Source organism: Bufo bufo, chromosome 1 (genome assembly GCF_905171765.1).
Source record: "Bufo bufo chromosome 1, aBufBuf1.1, whole genome shotgun sequence".
NCBI lineage: Eukaryota > Metazoa > Chordata > Amphibia > Anura > Bufonidae > Bufo > Bufo bufo.
Window position 1 is genome coordinate 839,657,949 of NC_053389.1, and position 18,820 is coordinate 839,676,768.

At 51.9% G+C, this 18,820-nt stretch overlaps 2 long non-coding RNA genes across 8 annotated transcripts; one reads left to right on the forward strand and one right to left on the reverse strand.

The window, feature by feature from the left end:
* Positions 1-9,663: 9,663 nt before the first annotated feature.
* On the forward strand, positions 9,664-18,431 carry LOC120986693. 6 transcript variants are annotated; one of them, XR_005775749.1, is made up of 8 exons: positions 9,664-9,713; positions 13,460-13,508; positions 14,124-14,172; positions 14,749-14,797; positions 15,188-15,236; positions 17,728-17,776; positions 17,835-17,932; positions 18,253-18,431. It is a non-coding gene; the product is annotated as an uncharacterized LOC120986693 (long non-coding RNA). The 6 variants fall into 6 exon arrangements; XR_005775747.1 differs by lacking the exon at positions 9,664-9,713 and adding an exon at positions 12,605-12,654; XR_005775748.1 differs by lacking the exon at positions 9,664-9,713 and adding an exon at positions 13,080-13,135.
* LOC120986692 lies at positions 9,901-16,341 on the reverse strand. Of its 2 annotated transcripts, XR_005775745.1 has the most exons (4): positions 16,307-16,341; positions 12,315-12,520; positions 10,092-10,304; positions 9,901-10,032 (listed from the first exon to the last, which is right to left on the reverse strand). It is a non-coding gene; the product is annotated as an uncharacterized LOC120986692 (long non-coding RNA). The 2 variants fall into 2 exon arrangements; XR_005775744.1 differs by lacking the exon at positions 16,307-16,341 and having other exon boundaries at positions 12,315-12,548.
* Positions 18,432-18,820: the final 389 nt, after the last annotated feature.

The window sequence follows — 18,820 nt, forward strand, 5'->3', positions numbered from 1 at the left end:
TTATATTCCTCATTGCTATGGAGAGTAACGTGTGATGTCACCTCGTCATATTCCTCATTACTGTGGAGAGTAACGTGTGATGTCACCTCGTCATATTCCTCATTACTATGGAGAGTAACGTGTGATGTCACCTCGTTATATTCCTCATTACTATGGGGAGTAACGTGTGATGTCACCTCGTTATATTCCCCATTACTATGGAGAGTAACGTGTGATGTCACCTCGTTATATTCCTCATTGCTATGGAGAGTAACGTGTGATGTCACCTCGTTATATTCCTCATTGCTATGGAGAGTAACGTGTGATGTCACCTCGTTATATTCCTCATTACTATGGAGAGTAACGTGTGATGTCACTTCGTTTTATTTCTCATTACTATGGAGAGTAACGTGTGATTTCACCTTGTTATATTCCTCATTACTATGGGGAGTAACGTGTGATGTCACCTCGTTATATTCCTCATTACTGTGGAGAGTAACGTGTGATGTCACCTCGTTATATTCCTCATTGCTATGGAGAGTAACGTGTGATGTCACCTCGTTATATTCCCCATTACTATGGAGAGTAACGTGTGATGTCACCTCGTTATATTCCCCATTACTGTGGAGAGTAACGTGTCATGTCACCTTGTTATATTCCTCATTACTATGGAGAGTAACGTGTGATGTCACCTTGTTATATTCACCATTACTGTGGAGAGTAACGTGTCATGTCACCTCGTTATATTCCTCATTACTATGGAAAGTAACGTGTGATGTCACCTCGTTATATTCCCCATTACTGTGGAGAGTAACGTGTCATGTCACCTTGTTTTATTCCTCATTACTATGGAGAGTAACGTGTGATGTCACCTTGTTATATTCACCATTACTGTGGAGAGTAACGTGTGATGTCACCTCGTTATATTCCTCATTACTATGGTTAGTAACGTGTGATGTCACCTCGTCATATTCCTCATTACTATGGAGAGTAACGTGTGATGTCACCTCGTTATATTCCCCATTACTATGGAGAGTAACGTGTGATGTCACCTCGTCATATTCCTCATTACTATGGAGAGTAACGTGTGATGTCACCTCGTTATATTCCTCATTACTATGGAGAGTAACGTGTGATGTCACCTCGTTATATTCCTCATTACTATGGAGAGTAACGTGTGATGTCACCTCGTTATATTCCTCATTACTATGGAGAGTAACGTGTGATGTCACCTCGTTATATTCCTCATTACTATGGAGAGTAACGTGTGATGTCACCTCGTTATATTCCTCATTACTATGGAGAGTAACGTGTGATGTCACCTCGTTATATTCCTCATTACTATGGAGAGTAACGTGTGATGTCACCTCGTTATATTCCTCATTACTATGGAGAGTAACGTGTGATGTCACCTCGTTATATTCCTCATTACTATGGAGAGTAACGTGTGATGTCACCTCGTTATATTCCTCATTACTATGGAGAGTAACGTGTGATGTCACCTCGTTATATTCCTCATTACTATGGAGAGTAACGTGTGATGTCACCTCGTTATATTCCTCATTACTATGGAGAGTAACGTGTGATGTCACCTTGTTATATTCACTATTACTATGGAGAGTAACGTGTCATGTCACCTCATTATATTCCCCATTACTATGGAGAGTAACGTGTGATGTCACCTCGTTATATTCCTCATTACTATGGAGAGTAACGTGTGATGTCACCTCGTTATATTCCTCATTACTATGGAGAGTAACGTGTGATGTCACCTCGTTATATTCCTCATTACTATGGAGAGTAACGTGTGATGTCACCTCGTTATATTCCTCATTACTATGGAGAGTAACGTGTGATGTCACCTTGTTATATTCCTCATTACTATGGAGAGTAACGTGTGATGTCACCTCGTTATATTCCTCATTACTATGGAGAGTAACGTGTGATGTCACCTCGTTATATTCCTCATTACTATGGAGAGTAACGTGTGATGTCACCTTGTTATATTCCTCATTACTATGGAGAGTAACGTGTGATGTCACCTAGTTATATTCCTCATTACTATGGAGAGTAACGTGTGATGTCACCTCGTTATATTCCTCATTACTATGGAGAGTAACGTGTGATGTCACCTCGTTATATTCCTCATTACTATGGAGAGTAACGTGTGATGTCACCTTGTTATATTCCTCATTACTATGGAGAGTAACGTGTGATGTCACCTAGTTATATTCCTCATTACTATGGAGAGTAACGTGTGATGTCACCTCGTTATATTCCTCATTACTATGGAGAGTAACGTGTGATGTCACCTCGTTATATTCCTCATTACTATGGAGAGTAACGTGTGATGTCACCTCGTTATATTCCTCATTACTATGGAGAGTAACGTGTGATGTCACCTCGTTATATTCCTCATTACTATGGAGAGTAACGTGTGATGTCACCTCGTTATATTCCTCATTACTATGGAGAGTAACGTGTGATGTCACCTCGTTATATTCCTCATTACTATGGAGAGTAACGTGTGATGTCACCTTGTTATATTCACTATTACTATGGAGAGTAACGTGTCATGTCACCTCATTATATTCCCCATTACTATGGAGAGTAACGTGTGATGTCACCTCGTTATATTCCTCATTACTATGGAGAGTAACGTGTGATGTCACCTCGTTATATTCCTCATTACTATGGAGAGTAACGTGTGATGTCACCTCGTTATATTCCTCATTACTATGGAGAGTAACGTGTGATGTCACCTCGTTATATTCCTCATTACTATGGAGAGTAACGTGTGATGTCACCTCGTTATATTCCTCATTACTATGGAGAGTAACGTGTGATGTCACCTCGTTATATTCCTCATTACTATGGAGAGTAACGTGTGATGTCACCTCGTTATATTCCTCATTACTATGGAGAGTAACGTGTGATGTCACCTTGTTATATTCCTCATTACTATGGAGAGTAACGTGTGATGTCACCTAGTTATATTCCTCATTACTATGGAGAGTAACGTGTGATGTCACCTCGTTATATTCCTCATTACTATGGAGAGTAACGTGTGATGTCACCTCGTTATATTCCTCATTACTGTATAGATTAGAGATAGCTTCGTTGTTCGCCCAGCGGTCGTTTCGCGGCGAACTTTGCTCGTTCGCGGTTCGCCAAACATATGGAGATATTCGCCTGCGCCATATTCTTTTACATTGTAAGAACTTTGACCCCTGACCCGTCCATCAGGTGGTACAGGACGGCCAATGGAGAGGTTTCAGCACATGGACACACCCCCTACCCTATAAATAGACCTGATCTGGCCGCCATTTTACATTCAGTGTGTTCCCAGTGTAGGGAGAGGTCGCTGTGCGGAGCAGGACAGGCTGTTAGGGACACCAAACACTGGGTAATAGGGCCACAAAAGTCCTTGTAAGGACCGGTATAGATGTGCTATCGATAGGTGGGATACACAGAGGGGTGTAATACACTTATAATATACTTTCTATATAGCGCATGTGTATTGTGCGCAGTCGTGTGCGGTTCTGCTGAGATACTGCAGGTATATAGAGGGACAAGCGTTACTGGGACAAGTCATTTCTACTGGTGTGATTTACCTGTTGGCCCCGAAAACTGATTGAGGGCTGCGATATACCTGCTTCCACAAACACTGCTCTTCTATAAGGACTTTGTCTCCGGGTCATTTAGAAAATGACAGGCAGAGGAGGAGGCCGTTCCGCAGGGGTGGTCGGGGTCGGGCAGGAGCACCAGGCCGGAGCCTAAGTAGGAAGTTGGAGAAGGTGCGTGCGAGTACGTCAAAGGACGCACCAGAGTTGGTTGAGTGGCTCATTCAGCCTTCCTCTTCTGCACCCTCCTCATCCTCTGTCTCTGCACCCTCCTCATCCTCTTCTGCACCCTCCTCATCCTCTTCTGCACCCTCCTCATCCTCTGTCTCTGCACCCTCCTCATCCTCTTCTGCACCCTCCTCATCCTCTGTCTCTGCACCCTCCTCATCCTCTGCACCCTCCTCATCCTGTCTCTGCACCCTCCTCATCCTCTGTCTCTGCACCCTCCTCATCCTCTGTATCTGCACCCTCCTCATCCTCTGTCTCTGCACCCTCCTCATCCTCTGTCTCTGCACCCTCCTCATCCTCTCTATCTGCACCCTCCTCATCCTCTCTATCTGCACCCTCCTCATCCTCTCTATCTGCACCCTCCTCATCCTCTCTATCTGCACCCTCCTCATCCTCTCTATCTGCACCCTCCTCATCCTCTGTCTCTGCACCCTCCTCATCCTCTGTCTCTGCACCCTCCTCATCCTCTGTCTCTGCACCCTCCTCATCCTCTCTATCTGCACCCTCCTCATCCTCTGTATCTGCACCCTCCTCATCCTCTCTATCTGCACCCTCCTCATCCTCTGTCTCTGCACCCTCCTCATCCTCTGTATCTGCACCCTCCTTATCCTCTGTATCTGCACCCTCCTCATCCTCTCTATCTGCACCCTCCTCATCCTCTGCACCCTCCTCATCCTCTGTCTCTGCACCCTCCTCATCCTCTGTCTCTGCACCCTCCTCATCCTCTCTATCTGCACCCTCCTCATCCTCTCTATCTGCACCCTCCTCATCCTCTCTATCTGCACCCTCCTCATCCTCTCTATCTGCACCCTCCTCATCCTCTGCACCCTCCTCATCCTCTCTATCTGCACCCTCCTCATCCTCTGCACCCTCCTCATCCTCTGTCTCTGCACCCTCCTCATCCTCTGTATCTGCACCCTCCTCATCCTCTGTATCTGCACCCTCCTCATCCTCTGTATCTGCACCCTCCTCATCCTCTGTATCTGCACCCTCCTCATCCTCTGTATCTGCACCCTCCTCATCCTCTGTCTCTGCACCCTCCTCATCCTCTGTATCTGCACCCTCCTCATCCTCTCTATCTGCACCCTCCTCATCCTCTCTATCTGCACCCTCCTCATCCTCTCTATCTGCACCCTCCTCATCCTCTCTATCTGCACCCTCCTCATCCTCTCTATCTGCACCCTCCTCATCCTCTGTATCTGCACCCTCCTCATCCTCTCTATCTGCACCCTCCTCATCCTCTGCACCCTCCTCATCCTCTGTCTCTGCACCCTCCTCATCCTCTGTCTCTGCACCCTCCTCATCCTCTGTCTCTGCACCCTCCTCATCCTCTGTCTCTGCACCCTCCTCATCCTCTCTATCTGCACCCTCCTCATCCTCTCTATCTGCACCCTCCTCATCCTCTCTATCTGCACCCTCCTCATCCTCTCTATCTGCACCCTCCTCATCCTCTGTCTCTGCACCCTCCTCATCCTCTGTATCTGCACCCTCCTCATCCTCTGTCTCTGCACCCTCCTCATCCTCTGTCTCTGCACCCTCCTCATCCTCTCTATCTGCACCCTCCTCATCCTCTCTATCTGCACCCTCCTCATCCTCTCTATCTGCACCCTCCTCATCCTCTCTATCTGCACCCTCCTCATCCTCTGTCTCTGCACCCTCCTCATCCTCTGTATCTGCACCCTCCTCATCCTCTGTATCTGCACCCTCCTCATCCTCTGTCTCTGCACCCTCCTCATCCTCTCTATCTGCACCCAGCAGTCTGACGACATTACCCAGATCAGCCCAAGGAGGGTGGTCCCCGCTATTGCTGCCTACTCCGAGATCTCTAATGTCAGTGGTGGTGAAGGTGACGATGATGTCATGTCGATGGACGTCACGTGGGTGCCCACAAGAGAGGAAGAGGAGGGGAGATCAGAGGGAGAGACGGAGCAGCAGATAGGGAGGAGAAGCAGGCAGAGCTCGCAGGGCACAGGAGGCAAACAGAAGACTGCAAATGTATCTGGAGCGAGCCATCCACCATGCACGGTCACATCTGGCGCTCCCGGGACGCCGGTGTTCTGCCAGATTTCTATACTTTGCCAGAACGCTATACCGGAAGTGAAGCGGCCGCACAGGAATCAGCTGGAGGGTGTGTGCGGCGCTGCGCAAGCGCACATCCACTGGTTTAGCAAAAAATAATTGCAGCGCCGCGGGAGAAGGACTTCATGCGCGAAACCGTACACCGAGGGACATTGAGGGACACCAATATCCCGCACTCAGCTCTGCTATGTGGTGACCTCAATATTCTTCGCTCAGCTCTGCGGTAATGATGAACTGTTCCTGATGATTTGTGCGCTCCTGATGGAACATTTTGTGCTGGAGCATCTACCAACTCCTAAGTGCGCACGCGCGATGTACGGTTTCGCGCATGCGCATGAAGTCCTTCTCCCGCTACAATGATTTTTTGCTAATCCAGTGGATGTGCGCTTGTGCAGCGCCGCACACACCCTCCTCCTGCTGATTCCTGTGCGGCCCCGTCACTTCCGGTATAGCGTTGTGGCCGCCATTTTACATTCAGTCTTTTGCTTGTGGGCTTTTTTTTAACGTGTCCGCTGCTGATAATAGTGTTGCCATCTGCAGCCTGTGCTGTCAACGCATAAGTGGCGGTAAGCCCAACACTCACCTGGGGACGACCGCCTTAAGAAGGCACCTGGCCTCCCATCACCGTGCCCAGTGGGGGCAACACTGTCAGAACCCACAAAGCCACACTCCCGGCGCTCCACGTCCTGCCTCTTCTCCTCCCATTAGTCCTCTACTCCACCTTCCACCTGCCGTCGTCGCGTTCATCTGGCAGAAGGCAGGCTTCCGTGGCCCAAATGTTCGAGCAAAAAAAGATGATGATGCCGGATAATCCTCTTGCCCAACGTGGCCATGCTGTGCTGTGTCTGTTGTGCCTGGAAGCCAAGATCCACACCGGTCCTGCACTGCTTTCAGCTCTGCGGTCACAGGCCGATCAGTGGCTAACCCTGTCCCTGGAGTCCAGGACGTCTTGCGGCAGGCCAGGAAAATCTCTGCCCATTTCAGAAGATCTTACACGGCCATGGCTCGCCTTGCTGATGTTCAGCGGTGACACCACCTGCCCGTCAGACGTCTGATTTGTGACTGCCCGACGCGCTGGAACTCCACCTTGTATATGCTTGATAGGCTGCTCCAGCAGAGACGTGCCGTTAACGACTACCTGTACGAACTCTGCGGCAGGACAGATCCTGGGGAGCTTGGTTTCTTTTCACCGCGCCAGTGGCTGCTCATGCGCGACGCATGCAGACTTCTGCGGCCATTTGAGGAGATCACCAAACTGGTCAGTCACAACCAGGGCACCATCAGTGACATCGTACCTTACACCTTCTTTCTGGAGCGTGCATTGCGTCGTGTCATTGATCAAGCCGCCGAGGAGCAGGAGGATGAGGAAGTCGCAATGCTGGATGAATTCCCAGGGGGGGCTACTCCATCTGAGACAAGTCAGCAGGAGTCTGAAGAGGAGTCAGAGGAGGATGGTGTCGGGGCGGAGGAGGAGCAAGAAGAGCAGGCTTTAAACCTTTCTGGGATCCGTGGTGTTGTCCGTGGATGGGGGGGAGGAGACCGAGGACGACATTCTCCTGGGCGATGAGCAGGAGCCAGGCCGCTCCACCGCTTCCAGTTTAGTGCAAATGGGGGCCTTCATGCTCCAGTGTTTGAAGAGGGACCCCCGTATAAAAAGCATAAAGGGAAAGGACCAGTACTGGGTGGTAACGTACTTAGACGCCCGGTACAAACACAAAATGTTCTATTACCAGCATCACAGAGGGCTGTCAGTATGCAGCATTTCCAGGCCTTGCTGCGAGAGATGCTGCATTCTGCTGTTGCGGGCGCTGGCAGAGGAATTTCCACCCACAGCGAAACAGTTGCAGGTACCAATCCTACAGCGCATGCAAGAAGAGGGCGGTGTGAAGATGTGTTGGTCACATCTGATATGAGATCATTCTTGTAGCCAACCCATCGACAGCCGCCCTCCGGATCCAGCCTCAGGGAACAGATGTCCGACTACATCGGGTAAACGTCCGATGTGGATGCTCTGAGAAGCGAGGAACCCCTGGACTACTGGGTGGGCAGGCTTGACCTCTGGCCAGAGTTGGCACAATTTGCCATGGAGTTCTTGGCTTGCCCGTCGTCCAGTGTCCTGTCCGAAAGGACGTTCAGCGCAGCAGGGGGAGGATCGTGACCGATAAGCGCACTCGCCTAGCTCACGACAGTGTGGACTACCTCACATTTCTAAAAATGAATGAGGCATGGATCTCGGAGGAATTCAACACCTGTGACGACCACGTTTAATTGAATTTCCTCATGCCAGCCCACACATATCCGCCACCACACAGAACAAATAATGGTCCGTGTCTTATGTATATACAGCGACATAAAAGGCCTTTTCTGTCCAGTGAATGCCTAATGTTTGGGGCCTCGTAGAAATTCAACAACTGTGACGACCACGTGTTTCAACTATTATCATTAGGGTTTTTTTCATAAAGGGGGGATTTCGTTGGCCATGTTTTTAATCCAATTGTAGTTCTTTTAAACATATGTATTTGACCTGTATTAGTACTGGACTTCAGTAAAATTGATATCCATTTACCGTGTAATTTACCTCCAGCCACAATCACTTGATCTTTTCTGTCCGGTGAATGCCTAATGTTTGGGGCCCGTACTCCCGTGGCCTAAAATAAAAATTTTCTAGGCTCCAGCAGGGCACATTTCAGAGAATTTCCCTTTAAGACGCATAAAAATGTCCCCTGATTAAGATACATATGTTTTGTGGGAATTTTTGCCATCGACCCCCCTCTGGTATGTCACTGTCCATGTTGTGGGATGATTTGTGCGCTTCTACTGAGTATTTGGTGGCTGCAAATATGACCTGAAAGTTTTTCAGGTTCGCCTGCCAATAAAGTGAATGGGGCCCGCCGCAAACTTGCGGTTGGCAAACATTTGATCGCGTTTGCGCGATCGCGAACCATCCCGACCAATGTTCGTACATCACTAATGGAGAGTAACATTACTATGGGGAGTAACGTGTGATGTCATCTCATTATATTCCTCATTACTATGGGGAGTAACGTGTGATGTCACCTCATTATATACCTCATTACTATGGGGAGTAACGTGTGATGTCACCTCAATATATACCTCAAAACTATGGAGAGTAACACGTGATGTCACCTCGTTATATACCTCATTACTATGGGGAGTAACGTGTGATGTCACCTCATTATATTCCTCATTACTATGGGGAGTAACGTGTGATGTCAACTCGTTATATACCTCATTACTATGGAGAGTAACGTGTGATGTCACCTCGTTATATACCTCATTACTATGGGGAGTAACGTGTGATGTCACCTCATTATATTCCTCATTACTATGGAGAGTAACACGTGATGTCACCTTCACCTTACACCTAGGAGGAGCTGGGAGAAGAGGAGACTGAAGACAGGTGAGCGCCCCTTCACCTTACACCTAGGAGGAGCTGAGAGAAGAGGAGACTGAAGACAGGTGAGCGCCCCTTCACCTTACACCTAGGAGGAGCTGGGAGAAGAGGAGACTGAAGACAGGTGAGCGCGCCTTCACCTTACACCTAGGAGGAGCTGAGAGAAGAGGAGACTGAAGACAGGTGAGCGCCCCTTCACCTTACACCTAGGAGGAGCTGGGAGAAGAGGAGACTGAAGACAGGTGAGCGCCCCCTCACCTTACACCTAGGAGAAGAGGAGACTGAAGACAGGTGAGCGCCCCCTCACCTTACACCTAGGAGAAGAGGAGACTGAAGACAGGTGAGCGCCCCTTCACCTTACACCTAGGAGAAGAGGAGACTGAAGACAGGTGAGCGTCCCTTCACCTTACACCTAGGAGAAGAGGAGACTGAAGACAGGTGAGCGCCCCTTCACCTTACACCTAGGAGTAGAGGAGACTGAAGACAGGTGAGCGCCCCCTCACCTTACACCTAGGAGAAGAGGAGACTGAAGACAGGTGAGCGCCCCTTCACCTTACACCAGGAGGTGCTGAGAGAAGAGGAGACTGAAGACAGGTGAGCGCCCCTTCACCTAATACCTAGGAGAAGAGGATACTGAAGACAGGTGAGCGCCCCTTCACCTTACACCTAGGAGAAGAGGAGACTGAAGACAGGTGAGCGCCCCTTCACCTTAATCCTAGGAGGAGCTGAGAGAAGAGGAGACTGAAGACAGGTGAGCGCGCCTTCACCTTACACCTAGGAGAAGAGGAGACTGAAGACAGGTGAGCGCCCCTTCACCTTACACCTAGGAGGAGCTGGGAGAAGAGGAGACTGAAGACAGGTGAGCGCCCCTTCACCTAATACCTAGGAGAAGAGGATACTGAAGACAGGTGAGCGCCCCTTCACCTTACACCTAGGAGAAGAGGAGACTGAAGACAGGTGAGCGCCCCTTCACCTTACACCTAGGAGGAGCTGAGAGAAGAGGAGACTGAAGACAGGTGAGCGCGCCTTCACCTTACACCTAGGAGAAGAGGAGACTGAAGACAGGTGAGCGCCCCTTCACCTTACACCTAGGAGAAGAGGAGACTGAAGACAGGTGAGCGCCCCTTCACCTTACACCTAGGGGGAGCTGGGAGAAGAGGAGACTGAAGACAGGTGAGCGCGCCTTCACCTTACACCTAGGAGGAGCTGAGAGAAGATGAGACTAAAGACAGGTGAGCGCCCCTTCACCTTACACCTAGGAGAAGAGGAGACTGAAGACAGGTGAGCGCCCCTTCACCTTACACCTAGGAGGAGCTGAGAGAAGAGGAGACTGAAGACAGGTGAGCGCCCCTTCACCTTACACCTAGGAGAAGAGGAAACTGAAGACAGGTGAGCGCCCCTTCACCTAATACCTAGGAGAAGAGGAGACTGAAGACAGGTGAGCGCCCCTTCACCTAATACCTAGGAGAAGAGGAGACTGAAGACAGGTGAGCGCCCCTTCACCTTACACCTAGGAGGAGCTGAGAGAAGAGGAGACTGAAGACAGGTGAGCGCCCCTTCACCTTACACCTAGGAGAAGAGGAGACTGAAGACAGGTGAGCGCCCTTTCACCTTACACCTAGGAGGAGCTGGGAGAAGAGGAGACTGAAGACAGGTGAGCGCCCCTTCACCTAATACCTAGGAGAAGAGGAGACTGAAGACAGGTGAGCGCCCCTTCACCTTACAGCTAGGAGGAGCTGAGAGAAGAGGAGACTGAAGACAGGTGAGCGCCCCTTCACCTTACACCTAGGAGAAGAGGAGACTGAAGACAGGTGAGCGCCCCTTCACCTAATACCTAGGAGAAGAGGAGACTGAAGACAGGTGAGCGCCCCTTCACCTTACACCTAGGAGGAGCTGAGAGAAGAGGAGACTGAAGACAGGTGAGCGCCCCTTCACCTTACACCTAGGAGAAGAGGAGACTGAAGACAGGTGAGCGCCCCTTCACCTAATACCTAGGAGAAGAGGAGACTGAAGACAGGTGAGCGCCCTTTCACCTTACACCTAGGAGGAGCTGGGAGAAGAGGAGACTGAAGACAGGTGAGCGCCCCTTCACCTAATACCTAGGAGAAGAGGATACTGAAGACAGGTGAGCGCCCCTTCACCTTCACCTAGGAGAAGAGGAGACTGAAGACAGGTGAGCGCCTCTTCACCTTACATCTAGGAGAAGAGGAGACTGAAGACAGGTGAGCGCCCCTTCACCTTACACCTAGGAGGAGCTGAGAGAAGAGGAGACTGAAGACAGGTGAGCGCCCCTTCACCTTACACCTAGGAGGAGCTGGGAGAAGAGGAGACTGAAGACAGGTGAGCGCGCCTTCACCTTACACCTAGGAGGAGCTGAGAGAAGAGGAGACTGAAGACAGGTGAGCGCCCCTTCACCTTACACCTAGGAGGAGCTGGGAGAAGAGGAGACTGAAGACAGGTGAGCGCCCCCTCACCTTACACCTAGGAGAAGAGGAGACTGAAGACAGGTGAGCGCCCCCTCACCTTACACCTAGGAGAAGAGGAGACTGAAGACAGGTGAGCGCCCCTTCACCTTACACCTAGGAGAAGAGGAGACTGAAGACAGGTGAGCGTCCCTTCACCTTACACCTAGGAGAAGAGGAGACTGAAGACAGGTGAGCGCCCCTTCACCTTACACCTAGGAGTAGAGGAGACTGAAGACAGGTGAGCGCCCCCTCACCTTACACCTAGGAGAAGAGGAGACTGAAGACAGGTGAGCGCCCCTTCACCTTACACCAGGAGGTGCTGAGAGAAGAGGAGACTGAAGACAGGTGAGCGCCCCTTCACCTAATACCTAGGAGAAGAGGATACTGAAGACAGGTGAGCGCCCCTTCACCTTACACCTAGGAGAAGAGGAGACTGAAGACAGGTGAGCGCCCCTTCACCTTAATCCTAGGAGGAGCTGAGAGAAGAGGAGACTGAAGACAGGTGAGCGCGCCTTCACCTTACACCTAGGAGAAGAGGAGACTGAAGACAGGTGAGCGCCCCTTCACCTTACACCTAGGAGGAGCTGGGAGAAGAGGAGACTGAAGACAGGTGAGCGCCCCTTCACCTAATACCTAGGAGAAGAGGATACTGAAGACAGGTGAGCGCCCCTTCACCTTACACCTAGGAGAAGAGGAGACTGAAGACAGGTGAGCGCCCCTTCACCTTACACCTAGGAGGAGCTGAGAGAAGAGGAGACTGAAGACAGGTGAGCGCGCCTTCACCTTACACCTAGGAGAAGAGGAGACTGAAGACAGGTGAGCGCCCCTTCACCTTACACCTAGGAGAAGAGGAGACTGAAGACAGGTGAGCGCCCCTTCACCTTACACCTAGGGGGAGCTGGGAGAAGAGGAGACTGAAGACAGGTGAGCGCGCCTTCACCTTACACCTAGGAGGAGCTGAGAGAAGATGAGACTAAAGACAGGTGAGCGCCCCTTCACCTTACACCTAGGAGAAGAGGAGACTGAAGACAGGTGAGCGCCCCTTCACCTTACACCTAGGAGGAGCTGAGAGAAGAGGAGACTGAAGACAGGTGAGCGCCCCTTCACCTTACACCTAGGAGAAGAGGAAACTGAAGACAGGTGAGCGCCCCTTCACCTAATACCTAGGAGAAGAGGAGACTGAAGACAGGTGAGCGCCCCTTCACCTAATACCTAGGAGAAGAGGAGACTGAAGACAGGTGAGCGCCCCTTCACCTTACACCTAGGAGGAGCTGAGAGAAGAGGAGACTGAAGACAGGTGAGCGCCCCTTCACCTTACACCTAGGAGAAGAGGAGACTGAAGACAGGTGAGCGCCCTTTCACCTTACACCTAGGAGGAGCTGGGAGAAGAGGAGACTGAAGACAGGTGAGCGCCCCTTCACCTAATACCTAGGAGAAGAGGAGACTGAAGACAGGTGAGCGCCCCTTCACCTTACAGCTAGGAGGAGCTGAGAGAAGAGGAGACTGAAGACAGGTGAGCGCCCCTTCACCTTACACCTAGGAGAAGAGGAGACTGAAGACAGGTGAGCGCCCCTTCACCTAATACCTAGGAGAAGAGGAGACTGAAGACAGGTGAGCGCCCCTTCACCTTACACCTAGGAGGAGCTGAGAGAAGAGGAGACTGAAGACAGGTGAGCGCCCCTTCACCTTACACCTAGGAGAAGAGGAGACTGAAGACAGGTGAGCACCCCTTCACCTTACACCAGGAGGAGCTGGGAGAAGAGGAGACTGAAGACAGGTGAGCGCGCCTTCACCTTACACCTAGGAGGAGCTGGGAGAAGAGGAGACTGAAGACAGGTGAGCGCCTCTTCACCTTACACCTAGGAGAAGAGGAGACTGAAGACAGGTGAGCGCCCCTTCACCTTACACCTAGGAGGAGCTGAGAGAAGAGGAGACTGAAGACAGGTGAGCGCGCCTTCACCTTACACCTAGGAGAAGAGGAGACTGAAGACAGGTGAGCGCCCCTTCACCTTACACCTAGGAGGAGCTGAGAGAAGAGGAGACTGAAGACAGGTGAGCGTCCCTTCACCTTACACCTAGGAGGAGCTGGGAGAAGAGGAAACTGAAGACAGGTGAGCGCCCCCTCACCTTACACCTAGGAGAAGAGGAGACTGAAGACAGGTGAGCGCCCCTTCACCTTACACCTAGGAGCTGAGAGAAGAGGAGACTGAAGACAGGTGAGCGCCCCTTCACCTTACACCTAGGAGGAGCTGAGAGAAGAGGAGACTGAAGACAGGTGAGCGCCCCTTCACCTTACACCTAGGAGGAGCTGGGAGAAGAGGAGACTGAAGACAGGTGAGCGCCCCTTCACCTTACACCTAGGAGAAGAGGAGACTGAAGACAGGTGAGCGCACCTTCACCTTACACCTAGGAGAAGAGGAGACTGAAGACAGGTGAGCGCCCCTTCACCTTACACCTAGGAGAAGAGGAGACTGAAGACAGATGACCGCCCCTTCACCTTACACCTAGGAGAAGAGGAGACTGAAGACAGGTGAGCGCCCCTTCACCTTACACCAGGAGGAGCTGGGAGAAGAGGAGACTGAAGACAGGTGAGCGCCCCTTCACCTTACATCTAGGAGAAGAGGAGACTGAAGACAGGTGAGCGCCCCTTCACCTTACACCTAGGAGAAGAGGAGACTGAAGACAGGTGAGCGCGCCTTCACCTTACACCAGGAGGTGCTGAGAGAAGAGGAGACTAAAGACAGGTGAGCGCCCCCTCACCTTACACCTAGGAGGAGCTGGGAGAAGAGGAGACTGAAGACAGGTGAGCGCCCCTTCACCTTACATCTAGGAGAAGAGGAGACTGAAGACAGGTGAGCGCCCCTTCACCTTACACCTAGGAGAAGAGGAGACTGAAGACAGGTGAGCGCCCCTTCACCTTACACCAGGAGGAGCTGGGAGAAGAGGAGACTGAAGACAGGTGAGCGCCCCTTCACCTTACACCTAGGAGAAGAGGAGACTGAAGACAGGTGAGCACCCCTTCACCTTACACCAGGAGGAGCTGGGAGAAGAGGAGACTGAAGACAGGTGAGCGCGCCTTCACCTTACACCTAGGAGGAGCTGGGAGAAGAGGAGACTGAAGACAGGTGAGCGCCTCTTCACCTTACACCTAGGAGAAGAGGAGACTGAAGACAGGTGAGCGCCCCTTCACCTTACACCTAGGAGGAGCTGAGAGAAGAGGAGACTGAAGACAGGTGAGCGCGCCTTCACCTTACACCTAGGAGAAGAGGAGACTGAAGACAGGTGAGCGCCCCTTCACCTTACACCAGGAGGAGCTAAAAGAAGAGGAGACTGAAGACAGGTGAGCGCCCCTTCACCTTACACCTGGAGAAGCTGGGAGAAGAGGAGACTGAAGACAGGTGAGCGCCCCTTCACCTTACACCTAGGAGAAGAGGAGACTGAAGACAGGTGAGCGCCCCTTCACCTTACACCTAGGAGAAGAGGAGACTGAAGACAGGTGAGCGCCCCTTCACCTTACACCTAGGAGAAGAGGAGACTGAAGACAGGTGAGCGCGCCTTCACCTTACACCAGGAGGTGCTGAGAGAAGAGGAGACTGAAGACAGGTGAGCGCCCCTTCACCTTACATCTAGGAGAAGAGGAGACTGAAGACAGGTGAGCGCCCCCTCACCTTACACCTAGGAGGAGCTGGGAGAAGAGGAGACTGAAGACAGGTGAGCGCCCCTTCACCTTACATCTAGGAGAAGAGGAGACTGAAGACAGGTGAGCGCCCCTTCACCTTACACCTAGGAGAAGAGGAGACTGAAGACAGGTGAGCGCCCCTTCACCTTACACCTAGGAGAAGAGGAGACTGAAGACAGGTGAGCGCCCCTTCACCTTACACCAGGAGGAGCTGGGAGAAGAGGAGACTGAAGACAGGTGAGCGCCCCTTCACCTTACACCTAGGAGAAGAGGAGACTGAAGACAGGTGAGCGCCCCTTCACCTTACACCAGGAGGAGCTGGGAGAAGAGGAGACTGAAGACAGGTGAGCGCGCCTTCACCTTACACCTAGGAGGAGCTGGGAGAAGAGGAGACTGAAGACAGGAGAGCGCCCCTTCACCTAACACCTAGGAGAAGAGGAGACTGAAGACAGGTGAGCGCCCCTTCACCTTACATCTAGGAGAAGAGGAGACTGAAGACAGGTGAGCGCCCCTTCACCTTACACCTAGGAGAAGATGAGACTAAAGACAGGTGAGCGCCCCTTCACCTAACACCTAGGAGAAGAGGAGACTGAAGACAGGTGAGCGCCCCTTCACCTTACATCTAGGAGAAGAGGAGACTGAAGACAGGTGAGCGCGCCTTCACTTGACACCTAAGAGGAGCTCGGAGAAGAGGAGACTGAAGACAGGTGAGCGCCCCTTCACCTTAAACCTAGGAGGAGCTAGGAGAAGAGGAGACTGAAGACAGGTGAGCGCCCCTTCACCTTACACCTAGGAGAAGAGGAGACTGAAGAAAGGTGAGCGCCCCTTCACCTAACACCTAGGAGAAGAGGAGACTGAAGACAGGTGAGCGCCCCCTCACCTTACACCTAGGAGGAGCTGGGAGAAGAGGAGACTGAAGACAGGTGAGCGCCCCTTCACCTTACACCTAGGAGAAGAGGAGACTGAAGACAGGTGAGCGCCCCTTCACCTTACAACTAGGAGAAGAGGAGACTGAAGACAGGTGAGCGCCCCTTCACCTTACACCTAGGAGCTGAGAGAAGAGGAGACTGAAGACAGGTGAGCGCCCCTTCACCTTACACCAGGAGGAGCTGAGAGTAGAGGAGACTGAAGACAGGTGAGCGCCCCTTCACCTTACACCTAGGAGAAGAGGAGACTGAAGACAGGTGAGCGCCCCTTCACCTTACACCTAGGAGAAGAGGAGACTGAAGACAGGTGAGCGCCCCTTCACCTTACACCTAGGAGAAGAGGAGACTGAAGACAGGTGAGCGCCCCTTCACCTTACACCTAGGAGAAGAGGAGACTGAAGACAGGTGAGCGCCCCTTCACCTTACATCTAGGAGAAGAGGAGACTGAAGACAGGTGAGCGCCCCTTCACCTTACATCTAGGAGAAGAGGAGACGGAAGACAGGTGAGCGCCCCTTCACCTTACACCTAGGAGGAGCTCGGAGAAGAGGAGACTGAAGACAGGTGAGCGCCCCTTCACCTTACACCTAGGAGGAGCTAAAAGAAGAGGAGACTGAAGACAGGTGAGCGCCCCTTCACCTTACACCTAGGAGGAGCTGAGAGAAGAGGAGACTGAAGACAGGTGAGCGCCCCTTCACCTTACACCTAGGAGGAGCTGGGAGAAGAGGAGACTGAAGACAGGTGAGCGCCCCCTCACCTTACACCTAGGAGGAGCTGGGAGAAGAGGAGACTGAAGACAGGTGAGCGCCCCTTCACCTTACACCTAGGAGGAGCTGAGAGAAGAGGAGACTGAAGACAGGTGAGCGCCCCTTCACCTAATACCTAGGAGAAGAGGAGACTGAAGACAGGTGAGCGCCCCTTCACCTTACACCTAGGAGAAGAGGAGACTGAAGACAGGTGAGCGCCCCTTCACCTTACACCTAGGAGAAGAGGAGACTGAAGACAGGTGAGCGCCCCTTCACCTTACACCTAGGAGGAGCTCGGAGAAGAGGAGACTGAAGACAGGTGAGCGCCCCTTCACCTTACACCTAGGAGAAGAGGAGACTGAAGACAGGTGAGCGCCCCTTCACCTTACACCTAGGAGAAGAGGAGACTGAAGACAGGTGAGCGCCCCTTCACCTTACACCTAGGAGCTGAGAGAAGAGGAGACTGAAGACAGGTGAGCGCCCCTTCACCTTACACCAGGAGGAGCTGAGAGTAGAGGAGACTGAAGACAGGTGAGCGTCCCTTCACCTTACACCAGGAGGAGCTGAGAGTAGAGGAGACTGAAGACAGGTGAGCGCCCCTTCACCTTACACCTAGGAGAAGAGGAGACTGAAGACAGGTGAGCGTCCCTTCACCTTACACCAGGAGGAGCTGAGAGTAGAGGAGACTGAAGACAGGTGAGCGCCCCTTCACCTTACACCTAGGAGAAGAGGAGACTGAAGACAGGTGAGCGCCCCTTCACCTTACACCTAGGAGAAGAGGAGACTGAAGACAGGTGAGCGCCCCCTCACCTTACACCTAGGAGAAGAGGAGACGGAAGACAGGTGAGCGCCCCTTCACCTTACACCTAGGAGGAGCTGAGAGAAGAGGAGACTGAAGACAGGTGAGCGCCCCTTCACCTTACACCTAGGAGAAGAGGAGACTGAAGACAGGTGAGCGCCCCTTCACCTTACACCTAGGAGCTGAGAGAAGAGGAGACTGAAGACAGGTGAGCGTCCCTTCACCTTACACCTAGGAGAAGAGGAGACTGAAGACAGGTGAGCGCCCCTTCACCTTACACCAGGAGGAGCTGGGAGAAGAGGAGACTGAAGACAGGTGAGCGCCCCTTCACCTTACACCTAGGAGAAGAGGAGACTGAAGACAGGTGAGCGTCCCTTCACCTTACACCAGGAGGAGCTGAGAGTAGAGGAGACTGAAGACAGGTGAGCGCCCCTTCACCTTACACCTAGGAGAAGAGGAGACTGAAGACAGATGACCGCCCCTTCACCTTACACCTAGGAGGAGCTGAGAGTAGAGGAGACTGAAGACAGGTGAGCGCCCCTTCACCTTACACCTAGGAGAAGAGGAGACTGAAGACAGGTGAGCGCCCCTTCACCTTACACCTAGGAGAAGAGGAGACGGAAGACAGGTGAGCGCCCCTTCACCTTACACCTAGGAGCTCGGAGAAGAGGAGACTGAAGACAGGTGAGCGCCCCTTCACCTTACACCTAGGAGGAGCTAAAAGAAGAGGAGACTGAAGACAGGTGAGCGCCCCTTCACCTTACATCTAGGAGAAGAGGAGACTGAAGACAGGTGAGCGCCCCTTCACCTTACACCTAGGAGGAGCTGGGAGAAGAGGAGACTGAAGACAGGTGAGCGCCCCTTCACCTAACACCTAGGAGAA